Source organism: Eptesicus fuscus, chromosome 16 (genome assembly GCF_027574615.1).
Source record: "Eptesicus fuscus isolate TK198812 chromosome 16, DD_ASM_mEF_20220401, whole genome shotgun sequence".
NCBI classification, from domain to species: Eukaryota; Metazoa; Chordata; class Mammalia; order Chiroptera; family Vespertilionidae; genus Eptesicus; species Eptesicus fuscus.
In genome coordinates this window covers 32,809,787-32,831,574 of record NC_072488.1, presented here as the reverse complement: position 1 = coordinate 32,831,574, position 21,788 = coordinate 32,809,787, and the positions used below count along the sequence as shown (strand labels likewise).

Here is a 21,788-nt window from a genome sequence, read left to right as displayed (position 1 = left end):
TTGGGGTCTGGAGGCGACCTGGCGATCAGGGAAAGGCGACGCTCCCATCACACCTCTGTACTGTTACTGCCAGCAGCACAACCTTGGCGGGCCCTGGTTACCCAAGCCTAAGGTGGCCCTGGGCAGCTGGGCAGCCACCATCCAAGGCTTACTCACACCTTGGGCTGATCCTGGGCAGCTGGGGGGCTGAGGGGAATGGGGGACTCCAGAGGCAAGTGCACCGGCGGGGCTGAGGAGACGGGGTGCCACCATCTTGTGGCTGTGGGTGCTGCCATCTTTGAGGCCGTGGCAATCAATTAGCTTATTCCCTCCTTATTGGCTGTGGGCGCCGCCATCTTTGAGGTTGGGGCAGTCAGTTAGCATATTCCCTCCTTATTGGCTGTGGGTGCCGCCATCTTTATGACAGTGTGAGGGTCAATTAGCATATTCCATCTTTATTAGATAGGATAAGGTATGATTTTCAGTAGTACCATCATCAACATTATATGTGTGGTTTCTGAAGACTTGGCAGAATAGTAGCAGTTAAGTTCAAAGAACAATCTAATGATGATGGGCATGGTCCTTCTTTCATTGGTAAGTTGTGTCACACATTTCTGTTCTTATGCAAAGAAAACAAAATTCCTAGTGACATTTTACAAATATTTTTTGTTAGGAAATTTTGTTACGTTCAAGTGAAAATTTATGCTAGAAATATATAAAGCCATTGTCCTGTATATGAAGTTTTTTTGGGGAAAAAAAAGCCTAACAGCATTTAAATAGTCTTGTGAAGTTTCTACATTTGTACAAATATATTCAAAATTATTTTTCTCATTTTTTTTCTTTAAAAACAAAAAAAGGCTTTCTCCTTTCAATGGAAATAGAGAAAAAAGCAAAATAAAGGAGAGGAAAAGCCATGTGATTTGCTTTTGGTATTCTGTTATGTATCATAAATATACTAGAGGCCCAGTGCACGAATTCATGAACCAGTGGGGTCCCTTGGCCTGGCCCGTGGGATTGGGCCTAAACTGGCTCGCTGACATCCCCTGAGGGGTCCCGGATTGCAAGAGGGCACAGGCCAGGTCAAGGGACCCCACCGGTGCAAGATCGGGGCTGGGGAGGGATGCGGGAGGTTGGCCAGCCAGGGAGGGACCGCAGGAGGGCTCCAGGGCATATCCGGCCCGCCTCCCTCAGTCCCGATCCATCAGCCAGACCCCAGCAACAACCTAACCTATAGGTTGGAGCATCTGCCTCCTGGTGGTCAGTGCACATCATAGAGACTAGTTGACCGATTGACTGCCCCCTAGTGGTCAGTGCACATCATATTGAGCAGTTGAGCATCCTTAGCATATCATTAGCATATTACGTTTTGATTGGTTGAACAGACGACCGGACACTTAGCATATTAGGCTTTTATTATATAGGGTAGGAAATAGTGTGCTGACTTTTTTTAAAAAAAATTGGAATGATATATAAATTGTATAGCTTTCCTTTTTTTAATATACATTGTTTATTTGGCTCTGTAAGCTTTATCTTTGTTGATTTTTAAAAATATGTTTTTATTCATTTCAGAGAGGAAGGGAGAGGGGAAAAGAGAGATAGAAACATCAGTGATGAGAGAGATTCATCTATTGGCTGCCTCCTGCATGCTCTCTACTGGGGATCAAGCCTGTAACCTGGGCATATACCCTGACCAGGAATCCAACCATGACCTCCTGGTTCATGGGTTGATACTCAACCACAGCAACACCAGCTTGGCTTTATCTTTGTTTTATATGAGACAGTGCAATAACATTGTACCCAGATTGTATTACTCTTTCCAGATATGCTATCTCTAAATTTTACTTCAGTATTTATCAAAACCCAAGGTTGAAGAATATGTTTTTGATGTTTCTTAGTTTTTTTAAAAATGTAGATAACTATACAGGTTTTCCCCAGATTTTAATTTGTGAAAAAAGTTTGCATCTCCACAGAAAAATGCACTTACCTTATTTTGCCATTTAGCAACACTAATGTATGACTATACTAGACTAGAAAATTTTTGAAGAAATTTTTTAAAAATTTTGTATCTTAACTCTAATTCAAGTGCCTTAGATATATAAGTATGAAGTGTTTATAATACTAATTTAAATTCAAATTTTAGATTTAATTGGGTCATACAAATGTTCTGTTTTGTATTAGCTCCAAGAAAATAGAATTAATTAGTAGTAATCGGAATGTCACAAATTAATTTTTAAGTTACAGAATATACTAAAATCCGTAGCAAAGTACAGAAAGAAATTTGGATACCTTATTATCCACAACTCAAATTTGACAGATGTTAATATTTTGTCACATTCGCTTCAGATATCTCCCTATTTCTGTCCTCTCTTAGGAATAAAGTGTTTTTGGAACAACTAAGATTTACCCCTCCTTTCCCTCTCTCCTTTCCTCTTCCTTTCCCTCTCTTCCTTTCGAGAGGTAACCACTTCCCTAAATGATGTGAATGCTATCTATGCATATTTTTGCTACATTTGTTTATGCCATTTTCTATCACATTTGCAGTCTGATTTTTTACAATGTTTTCACAATGGTTTACCAATGATCCATGCATGTGTGGCACATTTATTTTAAATGCTTTATATCATTCCATTATATGAATCTACCAGTTAATTTATCTGTTGCCCTGCTGATAAGGTTGCTTGCAATTTCTTACTAAATTTTTTGCTGCAGTGACATCCTAACATGTTTCTTTGTACACATGTGAGACTTTTAGTGCTGCTTATACCTAGTAGTGAAAATGCAGGATTGTCGGGAAATGCGCCTCTTTGGGATTATTAGATGTTGCCAATTGCCTACCCAAATTAGTTATATAAGTTTATACTCCTACCCAGTAATGCATATAATAATTCCTACATTTTCAAAAACCTTCCAAATCTTAGTCTGATTTTATTCTAACCTTAATTCTTATTAGGAATGATAAATCATTATTACCGTGTTTATAACCTGAGTCTATTTAAAATTTTTTCTTTTATTATAAGCATTCCTTATATATTTTGGATACTGATTCTTGTTGATTATTTTGAAATTTTAGTATCTTCTCCCTGAGGCATATCTTTTAACTTTGTGTATGATATATTTTGTCAATCCGAAGTTTAACAGTTTCTTCCTTGTGATTTCTACTTTTTTGGTCTTGAATTAAAAAATCTTGCATATCTTGTTCTGAAACTATATTCTATAGATTGTTCTAAAAGTTACACATTTTTCATATTTAGTTAAGTATTTTTCATATTTATTTACTGTTTAAGTATGAGATAGGAATCTATTTACACTTGCCTATTCTATATATGCTCACTGGAATGTGCTGTCTTCATTTGTGGAGATCGGGAAGTGATTTCAATTTTTCATTTATGCATGCCATTAAACTTTAGAAATTTTTCAGAATATAATATCTATTCTTTTAAAGTCTAGTTGTACATCATAAGTATTTTGGTGATGTTACCAGGGGTATGAACTCTTGAGTCTTTTAGGTATGAGAAGAGTCTTGGCAATGTGTTTTGAAAGTAAGAAGCAATATCAGACTTGTTTGCTGTTTTTGACTTTTTTTTCATTGACTTGTTGGAAACAATTCTGCTTGTGGGAATTATTTTTTTTAAAAAACAAGTTTTAAACATTTGTGGTTCTCAACCAAAATAAATGCTACTATTGTAGTCTAATAGCAAACATTTAAGAGACTGTTAGTAGGTTCCAGATAATTGATTTTAAAAAACAAACAAATATTCCTTTTCTGCTTTTGTACATTTTTTCTTTGGATTCAGTGTTTCTGGACTTTAAACTTGGAAGATCTTTATTTTCCTTTCTTTTTGTAAAATAATAGACATGGCTTTGTGGCATCCATATTAAAAATGGGTAATTTTCCTTATGGTCCCTGTCTTCCTGCTGGGTTGATAATGTTTTGATGTATTTTTCTCTTGCTCTGATGAGAGGTCTGCTGCTGCTGCTCTGACATATTCATTTGGATGAATAATTATAACTTGCACAATGTCAAGCTGAAGATGGTAGGGTTTTGTGCGTCATGACAAGCCTAGTAGCCAGTGCAGGTGTCTCACAGCATGATCAGCAACAGCCAGTGTATTCTGGCTCGGAGGAGACATTTAGAGGAGTAAGAAATCAGCACCAAGGGCAAGGCTGCTGCTACCACTGCTGCTGTGATATGTGCCAAAGAAGCACAGAGTGCTTCCCAAAGACGAGTGACTGCACACCTCTTTTCAGATATCTACTTTGTTTACTCCATTATGTTTTTAAAATAGATTTTAGTATAGAATGTAAGAACATGTCATGATTTTAATCTTCTCCTACTTCCCAACATGACAAAACTCCAAAATGTGTCTTTAACAATCTGCTATCTTTTGGACTTTTACATACAGATCATATATATGAATATTGTTGACTAATGAGACTATAGAATCCCCTAATGTAAGATTTTAAGTGCACTGATGTTAATGATTCTACAAAAAAATTTATTTTCTCCAGGTCGCTGACCAATCCAAAATGGATGTTAAAATTGCAGTTCTACCTATAAATGTGCCATTCAGTGCAGGCTTGGTGAAGTATTCTTGCCAGGGTGGTTGGAATTTTCAGATTTGGTATTATACAGTAAGCAGTGGTCTTTATATTTTTAACATGGAAATCTCATATTTTTGGAATAATGCCATGAATGCAAGAAGAGCAAAACTAATGATAAAGCCTCTGGCTGATAATCTGATGGAGAATGAAGAATTTGTAATTAAAGGAAACAGTCCTATTACATAGCAGGGAGCATGATCCATTAGTTAGAGCAGCAGACTAGCAGTTGGATATCCTGGGTTCTGTTTACAGTTCAGCCATTGACTTAATTGTATAATTTCAAACAAGTCACATGACTGCCCTTTATCTTAGTTCATATGTATATGGAATAATGAACTTTTCCTCTTTCACAGAGATGTTAAGAAAAATAAATTTGGTTTAAAACAAAAAGAATGTCAGAGGGGGAAAAACCCCTCAGTATCCACTGTAAGAATCCTGTGGAAGTTCTCCTTTTCTGACCTAATGGATTATCTTTCTTACCCTTTTTCTCTTTGCTGTGTTTGTTAGGTAACTCATAGTACTGGATTTTTGTTCACTCTTAAGTTGGTTTAATTAAATATGCTTTTGTCTTCCTGGTAATCTGATTGTTGTCACAATGATATGGATAAAAAGGCATCACAGTGATCAAAATAAATTTAATTCATTATTGAGATTATATGATACTAGAGGCCCAATGCATGATTGAATCATGCACGTGTAGCGGGGGAGCCTGGTGCCTGAGCAGACAGGCACCCAGCTCCCACGCTTTTGCTTTTGATCGCTGGTGCACCAGGCCTTTCAGAAGCCTCCAGCGCCGCAGAGGCTTCTGAAAGGCCTGGTGCCTGAGTGGACAGGCACCCAGCTCCCCCGCTTTTGATAGTCCACAACAGGACGTGAGCTCGCTGCCCCAGAGGCCCCTTCTGTGCCGCAGCACAGCCATGGCGCAGACGCTGAGCTCGAGCCACCGCTGGCGACGCGAGCTCAGCCTCCCACTGGCCCAATCAGCCACCCCGGCCACCCTGAGTCCTGCCTCCCCGCGCCTCCTGGCCTATCGCAGGCATAGCGAAGATACGGTCAATTTGCATATTTGTCTATTATTAGGTAGGATGGTAGAAAAAGTAGCAAAGTAACCTAATAGATTCAATGACCTATTAATTGCCCTTTTTTTTAATAATGTATCATTAATTTAAAAGTACCCTTTAATCACGAGAAAGAGAATAGTTTTGAAATTGTACTCATCATTTACCAAAATATACGTTTTTCAAACATTAGTAATTCTGTGCATTTATTTTTCCAGATAATTCTTAGAATCATTTAAGCTTTTAGTTACAATTGGGTTTTCACTTATCCACCAAATTAAGAACCAATATGTTCACAGTCTAGGAACTGGTTATCTCTGCATTTATTTAGGTTCTTGATATCATAGTTAGTTATATTTTGCTATATATTTCTTGTACTTAAATCCTTTATTAATTTACAGATTTTATTTTTCTATTTCTAGTTTGCTAAGTGTTATAAATGAAAGTTGAATTTTATCAAACACATTCTCTATATTAAGATAATAAAATTAGTTTTCTTCTTTAATCTAATGAGATAAATTGTATAGTTTGATTTCCTAATGTTAAACCAATCTTGCATTCTTAAAATAAGCTAAATTAGTTCATGATCTAATTTTATCTGTCAATCAATTGATCAATCAATTGGAAAGGAAAAAAGCAACAACTTAGTTCTAGTAATAGTGAGTGCTGGGAGAGAGTGAAATTAGATGTTTATATTTAATCCACTTATCTTCCTTACCTAGTAGCTTTAACCCTCTTTTTATATAGTCCTAAGTGTATAGTTTTTACTTTGTTTATTTAAATTCTGATGAACACGTTAATTTTTTTCATAGCTTTCACCAATGGCCTCTAGTGAAAGAGAAGTGGGATTGAAATTTTAAATAAGTATGCTAAATATGAATGGAGTTTCACATTTTCAACTAGAGGCAAGGGACAAAAGAAATAAATCCTCTGGTTTATTTTCCTGCCCTCTTGTAATTTGGTAGGGGTTAGTGTGGGTATCAGGGTTCTTTGGACATCCGTGGAACTTAAGTAAGGGAGCTGACTCACAAAGGTCTGCTAGGGAAGTTGTCTCCTAACTTTAGTGCTTTATTGGATAAAATTGTATAGCTGTCATGGTCAAGTCTTCTCTTAATAGTTAACTTTTAAAGTACATAAACAGAAAAGCAAGAAGCAATAGTTTGCAGTAGGAAACAATTTAAATGCAGCAGACATTTTTTATCTACTATATAGGGAGCACTGAGCAGGATCCTAAGGATATTACGGTGAATTAGACAGGCTTCCAATACCCTAAGTTAGGTTTTCAGGAGTAACCCTCAATCTGATAAGGAGAGAGGAATTTAAAAGATAATTTCAGTTAAATATGTTGAGCAATATGAGTTGTTTTGATAAGGTGGAAAAGAGGCATATAATCTAGCCTGATTTGGTCAAGCAAGTTTTCTAATAAGATATTACTTAAGCTCAGTGAGTCTTAAGGAATGAGACATTAGGATTGGGAGGAGAGATGATACTTCAGGAGAAAACTGTGTTAGTCAAAGAACAAAGGCATGAAATTGTAGGAGATAATGCATGGATTATACCTCATTTGGTACTCTGTGGACTGGAGCTTTTGCTAGAGTTAAGCCAGGTCTGCTATACTAATTCTAATGAGCTTGGGCTTTATCCTCAAAGCCTCGGGTTATATGGAAGGGTGCCAGGGTCAGAATCTTGTTTTATAATAGTATTTCTCAAAGTGTTTTTTGTTTGATTTGATTTTGGCTACTAATAGGGTTAAGGTGCCCTGGGCAGTTTGGCTCAGTGGATAGAGAGTCAGCCTGTAGACTGGGGGGTCCCGGGTTCGATTCTGGTTGAGGGGACATGCCCGGGTTGTGGGCTCGAGCCCCAGTGGGGGGCGTGCAGGAGGCAGCCGATCGGTGATTCTCTCTCATCATTGATGTTTCTATCTTTCTCTCCTCTCCCTTCCTCTCTGAAATCAAGTATATATTTTTAAAAATAGGGTTAAGGTGAAGAAAGGACTCTATGATTTAATAAATTCATGAAATTGTAGATTTAGGTTCTATTATTTCTTGATTTAGGACTTCTGAAATTTCTTAAGATGCCAAGATGTATTATAACTTTTTAGCATGGCCTCACTGTCCGCTACCCTTGCCCCTCTCAAAACACCTCTCTGGATTAGATTTCAACAAAACATGTTTTTTTTATTAGGTCACTCTCTTAGCATAGAGGAGGGTTCTAAGTGAGGATGGCAAGACTATAGTGAAGGAAGGTGATAGAGGCTATGTATCTCCATGTCGGAAGTAATTAATGTCTGTTCTAGGTTAATGGTTGCCAGGTAAGAGAAAAGGAGAGTGAGAAAATTTCACATGTTATATTGATACTAGAGGCCCAGTGCACGAAATTCGTGCACTGGGGAGGGTGTCCCTCAGCCCAGCTTGCACCCTCTCCAATATGGGGCCCCTCGAGGGATGTCCAACTGCAGGTTTAGGCCCGATCCCTGTGGAATCGGGTCTAAACCTGCAGTTGGACATCCCTCTCACAATCCGGGACCGCTGGCTCCTAACTGCTCACCTGCCTGCCTGATTGCCCCCTAACTGCTCCCTTGCTGACCTGATTGCCCCCTAACTGCTCTTCTGCAGGCCTGATTGCCCCCAAATACCCTCCCCTGCTGGCCTGATCACTCCCAAGGCTTTTATTAGTATAGATATGACCCTGCACAGAAAATTTTACTAACGCTGCTTTACAATAAGGCCTTGACAATTGAATCATTAGGACCAGACACCAAGATTTCCTTTCTTTGAATAGTGGAGGGAATAATTATCTTGTCTTTAAGTTGCCTGGAAATTAAAATGAGATAATATCTTAGAAAAGTATAAAAGCACCATATAAAGACAACTGTCTTTTTAATGAAGTAAAATGAAAAACACTATTTTTATTCTCCCCTTCCTTCCTTTACAACTTTTATTTAAAATTTGAAATTTATAAAAATTTCACTCCAATTTTCATTTCTTTACATTCAACATTATTTTGTATTGGTTTCAGGTTTTATATTAGTTACAGAATAGTGGTTAAACAATCATATACTTTACAAAGTGTTCCCCGATATTTCTAGTACCCACCTGGCATCATACCATCATTACAACACTACTGACTATATTCCCTATTTAAGTGACAATGGGTTTACAGGTTCCTTTCAGTCTTTCTTTTGTGTTGCTTGTCCTTCCTTTTCTTTCCCACTTCTTCCCTCATTTTCTTTATATAGTATCTCAATTGGCCATCAAAGCTCAGTGAAGGCACTGGGACACGCTTCATTCATTTTATAGACCAGGAAACTGAGGCCAATTCCAGTTGGCTGTGGAACTTGACTCAGCACACAGGAAGCCCTCAGAGCCATGCTCTTTGCGCTTCCTAAGGGGCAGTCACCAGGCAAACAGAACAAACCTTCCAGTCAGGCTTCTGAGCCTCTTTCTCGAGCACCTCTTCATTGCGGATGCTCCACATTCTTTCCTCTCCCCGTCCCCTGTCCCCCATTCTTTACTGCCCCCGCTTCTCCAGAGCAGGTGGAAGGCTTCACACTCACTGCCTAGGCATGCTCTGCCATGGGGCAGGGCACCGCAGGCTTGCTTTTGGGTCAAGGCAGGAGCAGGAGTCACCGCCTCTGAAGTGTGAAGGCCACCTGAGCGAGGTGAGTTAGCACTGGGAGCTTCTCTGAATCACATCAGTCAGTCCAGTACCCTGCAGTGCAGCACCCCTCCACTGAGGTGGCACCTCCCCTCAACCCCCGCCTCAGGGGTGAGGGTCCTTGCCCCTCTGCCAGGAGTCCTTCCATGCCCCTTGATCCCTGGCTGGGCCCACCCACGTCTTGGGGGCACTGCAGAACCTCTGTCTCTCTGCAAATGAGGCAGATCCCTGCCCTAGGTCTCCACGAAGCTATGAATCTGTGGCCAGAGGCCTGGTCTGGGTCTTAGCAACCCCATGCATGCAAAGTTCCCAGGGACCCCCAGGAGCGGTTGAGCGGGTCCGGCCACACACCCCGGGGCCGCAATCTCCCCAGGGACCCCCAGGAGTGGCTGGGCAGTCCGGCCACGCCCCCCCAGGTTGCTGGTCTTCCCAGGGACCCCCGAGAGTGATTGGGTGGGTCTGGCCACGCCCCCCAGGGCCGCGATCTCCCCAGGGACCCCCAGGAGCGGCTGGGCAGCTGGCCTTGCTTCCCCGGGCGGCGATCTTCCCAGGGACCCCTGGAACTAAGAGGACTGGGTGCCGCCATCTTGATTTTCTCAACGGCTGGATAGGCCACCCCCAAGTCCCGCCCCCCAGCCTCCCGCCGGCCCAATCGTGGGCATAGCGGAGTGATGGTTATTTGCATATTACCCTTTTATTAGGTAGGATAGCTTGATGATTGATTGGGCACGAGGTCTCGAGGATTGCTCCCAGTGCTGCTGGTGTGGGTGACTGGGTTAGCTGCCAGTACTACCAAGTGAGCGAGAGAGTGCAGGAAGAAAAGGTGTAGAGACAAGTTCAGTTTGGAATTTGATGACTTTGATATGCCTATGGTATATGTAAGTAAATGTGTTTAGTGGGCAGTTGGTTATGACTATTATAATTTCAATTGATTTCTGGGATTATCAAAGTTAGTTGAAGTTTTTAGAAGATTTAGATGTGTGCATTGTGAACAGGTGAACTACTTTTATGGAATGGTAGCCAGCAGCATGCTGGTATTCTCTCGTAGTCTTGACCTTGACCTTAACTGAAGTAAAGATTTATGTGACCATTTATTTTCTTATTTTGTTTTTTAGTGTGAGTCATGAAAAATTAGGTATAACCAACTTTTTTTTTTTGTCAAAGGGAGTAGCATCTTTTTTTCAGTGTGACCTAAGTGGAACAAAAGCTAAGCTAGTTTTTGTTTGTTTTTTTAAATTGGCTTGATTTTTTTAAAATTATGTGCACCTTTATATTTATTTTAATACAAAGTAAAGGAAGTTAAAAATTAACAGAGCATATTAGAAATGTTCTCAAATCAAACATTAAGGGTCTTCAACAGCAGTGTACAGAGTGATTTTTCTCAGAATTAAGAATTAAAAGATAAAGAAATAATAGGTGATCACAAAGATTTGTTTATCATTTGGGTCGGGATGTCACCATCTAAGCCCCATGTTAGCATTTTTAGATCTAATCTTATTTCTTTTTAAAATACAATATGGTAAAATACATATAACAACATTTACCATCTTAACCATTTTTTAAAGGTAACAGTTCGGTGGTATAAAATATATTCAGAATGTGTTACCATCACCACCATCCATCTCCAGAATGGTTTTCATTTTGTAAAACTGAAACTCTGTACCTTTTAAAATAGTAATTCCCCTTTCCCCTTCTACCAGCCCGTAGCAATCACCATTGTATTTCCTGACTTTATGATTTTGACTATTCTAAGTACACCATATAAGTGAAATTATACAGTATTTTTCTTTTTTGTGTGGTTTAGTTCACTTAGCATAATACCCTTGAGGTTCCTATGTGTTGTAGTATATATAAGAATTTCTTCCTTTTTAAGGCTGAAAACATTCCATTGCATATACACACATCATACTTTGTTTGGATTCTTGAGTTGCTTTTAATGTTTTAGGTGTTGTGAGTAATGCTGCTATGAACATGGGTGTACAAATACCTTTTTGTGTTCTTACTTTCAATTCTTTTGGGTATACACCCAAAAGTTGAATTGTTGGGTCATATGATAATTCTTTTTGTAAATTTTTTGAAAAATTGACATACTTTTTTCCACATTGGCTATACCATTTTACATTCCCACAATAGTGCACACGAATTCTAGTTTCTCCACATCTTCAACAGCACTTTTCTGTTTTGTTGTTTATACTAGCCATTCTAATGGGTATGAGGTGATATTATTGTAGTTTTGATTTTCATTTCCCTAAGTGATGTTGAAAATCTTTTTGTATACTTACTGTGTACCTTTGCAAAAATATCTACTTAGTTCATTTGCTCATTAGGTTGGTTGTTTTTTGGTTTTTGAGTTTTAGGGGATCTCTATATATTCTGGATATTAATCCCTTATCAGATATATGACTCTGTTGATATGGTCTTTTTGATATAACAACATTTTAAAATTTTTATGAAATTCAATTTACCTATTTTTTTCTATTGTTGCCTCTGCTCTTATTGTCAGAGCCAGTTAATCCTTGCCAAATCCAATGTCATGAAGCTTTTATCCTTTATTTTCTCCTAAAGTTTTTATACTTTTAGCTCTTACATTTATGTTTTTGATCCATTTTAAGTTACTTTTTTGTGTTGTATATGGTGTAAAGGAAGGTTCTTTTGCATGTGGGTGTTCAGTTTTTCTAGTAGCATTTGTTGAAAAGATGGTCCTTTCCCCAATGAATGAATGGTCTTGGCACTCTTGTCAAAAATCATATTTTCTCTGTGGTGATAATGGGGATTACATTTAATATCCTAAACTTATAACTCAGACTTGAATTTATACTCTCTTCACTTCAAAAATATATGCAAACTCTGGTCCTTTTCAGCTCTATACCCACCCTTTTCAGTTGTTGGTATTACAACATTATGTGCCTCAAACGAAAAAAAAAATTCTTTTAATTACATTTGTCTCTTAAATTATATAGAAAATAAAATGTGGAATTAAGTCTAAAAGTTATGATAATACTAGTTTTTTGACTGATTGTTTTAAAAATGTATTAGTCTCAAGTCATGTATAAAACAAAAAGTAGAGTTTAAAACCATTGTTACAATAATACTAGTTATTATAATTACCCATATGTTTGCCTTTACTGAGATCTTTATTTCTTCATAGGACTTGAAGTTACTGTCTAGTGTTTTTTTTATTTCCACCTGAAAGGCTCCTTTTAGTATTTCTTGGGAGGGCAGAGCTAATAGTAATGAGCTCTTCAGATTTTTAAAATCTAGGAATATCTTAACTTCTCTCACTAATGAAGGGCAGTTTTGTCAGATATAGGATTCTTGGTAGACAGTATTTTTATTTTAGTACTTTGAATATATCAGCTATTGCCTGTGGCCTTCAAAGTTTCTGATGAAAAATCTACTGATAGTTTTATTGAGGATCTCTTATATTTGGTGAGTCACTTCTTGCTGCTTTCAAGATTCTCTTTGTCTTTGTCATTTTATTTATAACTAGAGGCCCGGCGCACATGCACTAGTGGGGGTGTGTGGCCTGCGGGGATGGGCCCACTGTGGGAGCACCGCTTATCCTGGTGCTGAGCAGCTGCTCCTGCTGTGGGAGCGCACTCACCTCCAGTGCGCTCTTGCATTGAGCACCTGCCCCCTGGTGGTCAGTGCACGTCATAGCAACTGGTCAACCGGTCGTTCTGGTCATTCTGCCTTTCAGTCGCTGGGTTTTTATATCTTCTATACTAATAAGAGAGTAATATGTTAATTAGACTGGGAGACCTTCCGGACATCCTTCCGGATAAAGCTGGGGGCTTGGCCGGCCTGTAAACTGCCCCAAAACAGCGCCTCACCCAGCGTGGACCCTCACCCCAGTGGTGGCGTGGCCAGCCTGCAAATGGCCCTCAGCCCCTCACCCAGGCTGGCGATGCCCGATGGTGATGTGGTTGGCCTGCAAAGTGCCAGGTCCCTCGCCCAGGCCAGCCCCACCCCCTAAGGGGACCCCCTTCAGGGCAGACCAGCTGGGCCCCATCCATGCACCAGGCCTCTATCTATACTAATAATAGGGTACTATGCTAATTAGACCTGGAGACCTTCCAAGAGACCTTCCGGACGTCCTTCTGGACAAAGCCATGGTGACAGGCTTTGTTTATCATTTGAGGATCTCTTATATTTGTTATGATCAGTCTTTTTTTATTTTAGCCATTCTAATTAAAAGGTGGGTAGTGGTAGCTCATTGTGATTTTAATTTGTATTTCCTTAGTGACCATTGATGTTGAACAAATCTTCATGTCATCCATACATCTTTTTTGATAGAGTGTCTGCACTTTTTTTTTTTTTTTGCCTAAAGTCAGAAATAAACAGGGATATGTTCCATATTTATTGGTTAAATGGCGGTTAGGGGTGATCAGGCCAGGAGGGGAGGGCAGTTGGAGGTGATCAGGCCGGTGGGAGGCAGTTGGGGGCGAGCAGGTCAACTTGGTGGGCCAGTTGGGGGTGAGCAGGCCGGTGTCGGGGGGGGGGGCAGTAAGGGGACGAGCAGGTTGGCATGTGGGGGCAGTTGGGGACGAGAAGGCTGGCGGGGGGGGGGGGCAGTTGGGGGTGAGCAGGCCGGCAGGCAGAATGGTTAGGGGTGATCAGGCAGGCAGTCAAGTGAGCAGTTAGGAGCCAGCAGTCCCGGATTGTGAGAGGGATGTCCAACAGCCAGCAGTCAGACATCCCCCGAGGGGTCCCAGATTGGAGAGGGTGCAGGTGGGCTGAGGGACACCCCCTCTCCCCTCGTACACAAATTTTGTGCACTGGGCCACTAGTATATAGATATGTCTCAATTTGGGTACCCTTGTGTTTATCTGACTTAGATTTAACTGCACATATTGGATGTTTATATTCATGTATTTCATCAAATTTGTGCATTTTTCCCCCATCATCTTTTTCTTCAAATATTCTCTCTGCCACTTTTGCTCTTCTTCTGGGACCCCACAATGCATATGTTTGTCCTCTTGACAGTATTCCACTGGCTCCTTAGGCTTTGTTCACATTTTTTCAATCTTTTTTCTTTCTGTTCCTCAGATTTGGTATTTCCCATTGTCCTATATCCAAGTTTGCAAATTCTTTCTTTTGCCTGCTCAGATCTGCCTTTGAATATTGTTAGTGAAGTTTTCAGTTCCATTGTTGTAACTTTTTGGCTTCCTTTAGGTTTGCTTTCTCTTTATTGGTATTTCCATTTTGTTCATACATCATTTTTCTGACATTTCCCACATCTTTACTTTTTTAAGCATACTTAAGACAGTTGTCCTAAATTCTCTGTTAGATTTACTATCAAGTCCTTTTATAGGGACAGTTTCTGTTAAATTTTTTTCCCCTGGGAATCAGGGCCATACTTTCCTGTTTCTTTTTATGCCTTGTGATTTTTTGTTGTTGTTGAAAGCTGGAAATTTTAATCTAATAATGTGGTAACTCTAGAAATCAGGTTGTCCTCTTTCCTCAGAGAAGAAAGAACAAAATCCCCTGTTTTTATTATTTATTTTGTTATTGTTGTATGCTGTCTTTGTGCCAAAGATCAGCCTGAGGTTTAAACTTATGGGCTTCTCTGGCCCTTTCTGAGCCTGCACCTTTCTCTGGGCACACATAGTGACTTCCAGATTTTCCCTGTTTATACAGTTGCTTTGGAATATTCTACTCTGTTTGCCTCCCAAAACGAGAAAAAAGAGGACATTGAAAAGATAAGGGGGGGGAGAGGCTTGCAACAATGGGGAGAGGTATATCAATGATGGCCAACAATCTGTCTACCCTTCTGAGATCAGAAGTAGCAATTAGTGATCAGAGCACAGATCCCTGATGTTTGAAATACAAGGTCCTTTTTGCCCATCTTGGCTCTAACAAGCTGTGAAAACTGTTTCTGGAGTATGTGCAGGACTGTCTATCATGGGTCTGGGACTTGGGTGATGGGTAGCCCCTGCCAGTCTAAGAACTGAAATTAACCTAAGATACAGTCCTCCAGTAGACTCCAGAGTTTTTAAATAGGTACATCAGATTGATTCTGTTAGTGCAATTGTTGTGTGGTTGGATAGAGATATGCCTGGTGCTTCCTGCTCAACATCTACTTAGAATATCCTCCTAATTGGCCTCATTTTATAATAATTATTATTTTTAATGATCTACAGTATAGGATAGCTATGGACCAAATAGAAAATGCTTACTTATCTTTTTTTGAACATTCTGTAATGGCTGCACACAAAGTGAATATGTTTCTTTTGACCTTGTGGGCAGATACCTATCTCACATGACTTAAAAATAGTGGCAACTCTTTTAAATCATAAGTGGTCAGCTATAATTTAAATAAACTTAACTATATAAAGAGATGAAATATTCTGTATGGATTGCTTGACAGAAAAATAGCATTTCATTAAATAGATTTAGTTATAGTAGTACCTACAAAAAGAGTTGAGAACATCAATGAAGCTTGCAAATAAGATCAAATGAACCGAATAGTTAAGAGTTATCATCTCTTTAATGATATCTGATTGGAAATATTGCAATTAATATTAAAATTAAATTTTTGAAAAAGTTTAATCTCTTGATATTTCCTTATTCTATTGAAGCCTTTTAAATCCCTCAGAGATAAAGACAAAAATTATTATTAGAGGATTTATCTTCAAGTATTATAGGAAAGCATAAAAAAATCAGAATGGAAAGCATCTTTTGCAAGTACCAGAAAATTATGCTATTAATTTAAGTGTCATCAGAGCACAAAAGATCACATTTCGGGACTGTGAGAAAATTATTAAAATACTGGAAATAATAGTACTTAAGATGAAGATATTATACTCTAAGATCTGGTTAAGTGACTGACATTATTATATCACTTCAGGTATTATAAAAGTAACAAAATGCTTTTAAAGATAATAAGCGTTACATTTTGAGAATGGCAGTGTTCACACTTTTCTGCTTAAGTGCTTTCCTAGTTTAGCATAATTTAATAACAGTTATGGGGGAATAGCTAACATCTTAGTTCCCATATATATCTTTTCTCCCTCCTTCAATATGTACACATTTGTACATATCTATATATATACATATAAAAGTGATAAAATTTCATTCTCTAAGTGGTGGGTTTATGAACAGTTACTCTCCTGCCTTTGTTTTTGCTGTTAGAAATGTTTTAATTTTCTAAGGTTTTTAAAGCTAATTGTTGAGAAGTTTGCTGTAAAGAAGGTATTGCTATTTATATCCATTAGTGTCCAGAAATCAGAATGAGTTTTTTAAACAGCTCTGTTGAGGTGTAATTGATGTACAATAAACTGAACATATTTAAAGTGTAAATAATTTGGTGAGTTTAGCAAATTTTTACCTCTGTGAAATCATCCCTACAATCAAGATAATAAACATTTCCATTACACCCAAGTTTCCTTCTTTCCTTTTTAATTTCACCCTTCTCTCCCTCTTATCTGTTCCCTAGGCAATTACTCATCTGCTTTTTACAATGTTATATAATTCTATTTCAGGGTTTTTTTCCTCAGCACAATTAGAGATTTATCTATGTTGTAGTATGTAAGAATAGTTTATTATTTTTATACTGAGTAGTAGTACTCCATTGCATGGATATATCACATATTGTCCATTTACCTGCTGATAGACATACGGTTTGTTTTCAAGATTTGGCCATTACAAATAAACTGCTATGAACATTATGTGCATATTATTATATGAATCATATACTTTCATTTCTCTTCAGCAAATACCTAGGAGTAGAATGGCTGGATCATAGGAAATGTATGTTTAACTTTCTAAGAAACTGCTAAACAGTTTTCCAAAGTAGTTTTGACAGTTTACATTTCCAACCATAGTGTCTGAAGATTTCTGTTTCTCTAATCCTTGCTGATATTTGTTATGATCAGTCTTTTTTTATTTTAGCCATTCTAATTAAAAGGTGGGTAGTGGTAGCTCATTGTGATTTTAATTTGTATTTCCTTAGTGACCATTGATGTTGAACAAATCTTCATGTCATCCATACATCTTTTTTGATAGAGTGTCTGCACTTTTTTTTTTTTTTTTGCCTAAAGTCAGAAATAAACAGGGATATGTTCCATATTTATTGGTTAAAAGATATTGTTGTCAGTTCTGTCCAAATTGATGTATAGATATAATGCAATCCCAGTCAAAATCCCAACAGATTTTTTTTTTAGAAACTGAAATAATGATTCTAGAATTCATATTTAAATATAAAGGAGGTAGAGTAGTCTAAAAAAATAAAAGCTGAAAAAGAACAAAGTTAGAGGACTAGTCCCACTTAGTTTGCACTTGTACATAGTGTTTTTATACCTAGCTTCTTTGTAGAATGTAAAAAAAAAAATGTTTCTCACTATTTCACTAATTGGTATGAGCATGTTTTGAAAAGAGTTTAGACTTAAGCATACAAAAATTCATCGGTGGGTACTGACAGTGTGGAAACCAGACCACTGATTTATTTCACTAACGGTACAGTCACCAGCCATGGAGCTAACGAGAACTACTTCACCCACCTCCCCATTTACTTATTGGCTATGTGCTTCATAAGAAAATGTGACACCTTTTAAGGTTTTTGAATAATGATACACCCTAGTCTTCTGATGATTTATGTGTTAAACATGAATAAGAATAATCAACCCCATGTTTCCTTGCTTCAGTATTGAGGTTCTTGACTCATACATGCCTTCCAACATAAAGACTGGCAAGCATTGCCAAAATAGACCGTGCTTCAGCATTATAAAACTGGGCAGGAAAAACAATAAGCCTGTTAGTGTTTTTGTAAGGTCGTGGCTTGGTGACTTTTGAACAGACTTTCTAATGGTTCATGATCTCAAGGTTTAAATGCCAGATCTATCATACTGAACAAGACTGTTCAGAAATCTTTCCAGTTTTGTTTGTTCAGAAATTTTCTGGGAGTCAATGTAGGGGTCCCAGTTACAGATATTTCACTGAGAAGCCCATATACAGAACAGCCCAGATATTCTGATTTCAGTGCAGAGAATTTCATTAAGTGCCTTAGGTGATTCTAATATTAGATTGATCTCTTAATATCTTTATGCCTGCTATTTTCAAATCATGGAAAGATGTCTATTTTTTTCCCCTCAAGATTACACTTGATCTTAGCCAAAAGGCTGAGAAGTGATTTTCCTCAAGATTAATACATTCTTTTTATTCTTCTGACCTTTGCTTTTAACACAGGAAATTGGACTCCATATCAGGCAATAGCTCCCCTGTTAAACTTAGATGCTCTGCTCCCTGTGATGTTATATAGGTAGTTTTCAAACTTCTGGTATTTAGCCTGTGCCATTTTTTGGTCACAGCCTATATAAATATACACCACAAGGCAGACAGACACACATGTAAACTAACCTGATGTGATTGGAATGCCGTCAGCATGGGCCCTTGCTGCAAATCCTTGGAATAGAGTAGAATGTAGAATCTACTCTTCTCACCTTGCTTTATAATTTCTAACTTTCTCAGGATCTCTCTCTTTTTTACATTTTAAGGACAAGATATTGTTGAGGTTGTTTTTCATCCTGTCCTCTCTTCTCTCCCACCACAGGAACGCTTGGGTGAGAGGCTTCTACATCATAGTCTTCGTTTTTAGAATACTTTTCTTCTCTGTGAGATAGTTTGTTGCTTTTGGGAAACAAAGCCTTTTGTGTTTTCTTTAGTTTTTTAGATACTAATTTCTGTTATCTTTTTTTCCTCCAGGCTTATTTCTGTTTCATATCTTGGTTCCTCTATTTCCTTTCCTTTAATCATGGCCCTATGCATATGTGCAAAGAAGGATGATACCTTCTTTTGTTTAGTAAATTAACCAGTTGCAATATTTTGGGTGTTATTTTTGGATCTTCACTACATTTAAGCTATATACCTGCTTTGTTTTTCCTACTAGGAATTTATGGTTTCAAACCAATTCCAAAAACTCAAAGGTTTTGGAAGGCTGACATTTTTTCCTTTAAATAATAGTTGTATAATGCATCTTTCACTTCTTCCTTATATATATTCTATATAATAAAAGACTAATATGCAAATTGTCCCCTCGGGAATTTAACAGACCAGGAGTTTGACTGCTCGCTATGACGTGCACTGACCACCAGGGGGCGGCACAGAACGAAGGAAGGCCCCAGCTGTCACTGATTGCCAGCCAGGCCTAGGGATCCCTACCTGTGCATGAATTTCGTGCACCGGGCCTCTAATAGGGTTATAAAATAGTGGAGGCCCGGTACATGAAAATTCGTGCACTGGGGTGGGGGGTCCCCTCAGCCCAGCCTGTGCCCTCTCACAGTCTGGGACCCCTCAGGGATGTCTGACTGACTGCTTAGGCCCGCTCCCCAGGGGACCAGGCCTAAGCTGGCAGTCAGACATCCCTCTGGCAGCCTGGGGGCCCTTTGGCAGCCCTTAAGCCATTAGTTGGACATCCTGGCCGGCTACTGGCTGAGCAGCACTCCCCCTGTGGAAGCACACTGACCAACAGGGGTCAGCTCCTACATTGAGTGTCTGCCCCCTGGTAGTGTGCGTCATAGCTACCAGTCGTTCTGCTGTTAGGGTCAATTTGCATATTACCCTTTTATTATAAAGGATAAGACAAATGTTTTGATTCTGATATGTAGTTCTTTTTTAAAAATATATTTTTTAAATTATTGCATAGAGGAAGGGAGAGGGAGAGATAGAAACATCAATGATGCACACCCCACACTGGGGATCGAGCCCACAACCCGGGCATGTACCCTGACAGAGAACCGAACCGTGACCTCTTGGTTCATAGGTTGATATTCAGCCACTGAGCCATGCCAGCTGGGCTGATATGTAGTTATTTTGATTAAAGAAATGATTGCTGTAAATTAAAGCATAGAAATTATTTACATTTAATGTATATATATATATATATATATATATATATATATATATATTTATATGTCATTTCAATTTAAAATCTGTTTATAAACAGTAATTGTAAATAAATGGGAGTACATTATAGTAATCAGGATCTTGAAATACTTTTAAGTGGACAGAATGACCTACTTTATGGATTTTTGAAGTTATATTTAGAATTCTTAACTTACAGAGCTGGAAGTGACTTTAGAAGCTCTCTAGTGCACAACCACCTTTATATTTGCAGTGTTAAGGTTTCTAGTTGTTGAATATGTCTTGGTTAAGATCAGATACTTTGTTATCATCAAAATTACAGCTGTGTTCTCCTTATGGATTCTTTATCTTTGTATTAGATTTCAAAATAGTCCTATCAAGTGGTTGAAATATTAGTTAATTAAGTATATTTTTCCCTATGGTGTGCATCTATATAGAGATGGCTGAGTAGTTCTAGAGTTCTCCATCTAGCTTAAATAGATTTGGGTAGGATTAGAGAAGATAGTTACTAAGCCTTGGAGTAGTAAATATACCCATGGAAAGTGTTACTTTACTCTGTGTAAACATATCTGTGTATACATACTAAAAAAGAACGATAATTGCAAGCCATGATAAAGAACTGTGGTTTTAATCTGTAATAATAAAACACAATTTGCAAGCAACTTGTATTTAAAGGTAAACTTAAATAGCATAATCATCAATGATTGTTTCATATGTCATGTAGTTCAGTTTAAATATTTATTGAACAGCTTTTGCAACTTGTGTTACTATCATTAAGTGGTGGTATTACAAAGAAAAAAATATCATTTTGATAAGAACTGCACCTAAACTGTTTTATGGTAGAATAGAAAAATCAACTTAATTGCAGTATAAATAATGGGCTTTAGGGGAATATGACTAGAGGGGAAATACAGTTAAAAAATTGATATGCATGGTTTTAAGTGGGAAACTGATATGTTCAATTTTATATTTTAGATCAGGTACTCTACAATAAGGTAAAGTCAAGGATGGCTAGTTTGGATATGGAAACAGGAACTAGGGAATTATTCTAATGGCATGTAATTATGCTTGGGTAATAGAGTTGTCAAGATAAATATGTTAAAACAGAATCAGGTTCTATGTTAACTTATTAAATTTATTAGGTGTAAGGACATCTATAAGGATCACAAGTTTCTTTTTAGGTAATCTTAAAAATTGTGGTGAAACCAGTGGGGAAAAAGTAATAAAATATAGCTCATAGTAAAACAAACACACAAACTTGTGAGTGTAGTTTTCTGATTTCTGGATTCTGACATTTAAACTTGTAGGTAAGTATGGTATACCCGAAGAGAACAGATATTCTACCTTCAGTATTGTGAAAAGTTCTTCTCAGACATTAAGCTCTAGTTCCTATATACTTTTCTATATATACTATAAGTCTGAAAAGTTACTCATCCATAATGTTTAAAAGTAATTTAAGTTGCTAATTGTACTGCATTTAACTTGACAATGACAGCAAAAATGGAAATATTTTCATTATAAAATTGTAACACTGCCCAAAAATATATACATTAATTGTTGTACATACATATCTTCTTGTATTAGTTACTATGTCATATATATAATACAAAATTCATCATACAAATAAATGGT

At 38.0% G+C, this 21,788-nt stretch overlaps 1 protein-coding gene across 5 annotated transcripts in view; it reads left to right on the top strand.

The window, feature by feature from the left end:
- FANCL (FA complementation group L) overlaps window positions 1-21,788 on the top strand; it is a 61,835-nt gene that overhangs the window by 34,240 nt on the left and 5,807 nt on the right. The gene's annotated exons all lie outside the window — the stretch shown is intronic.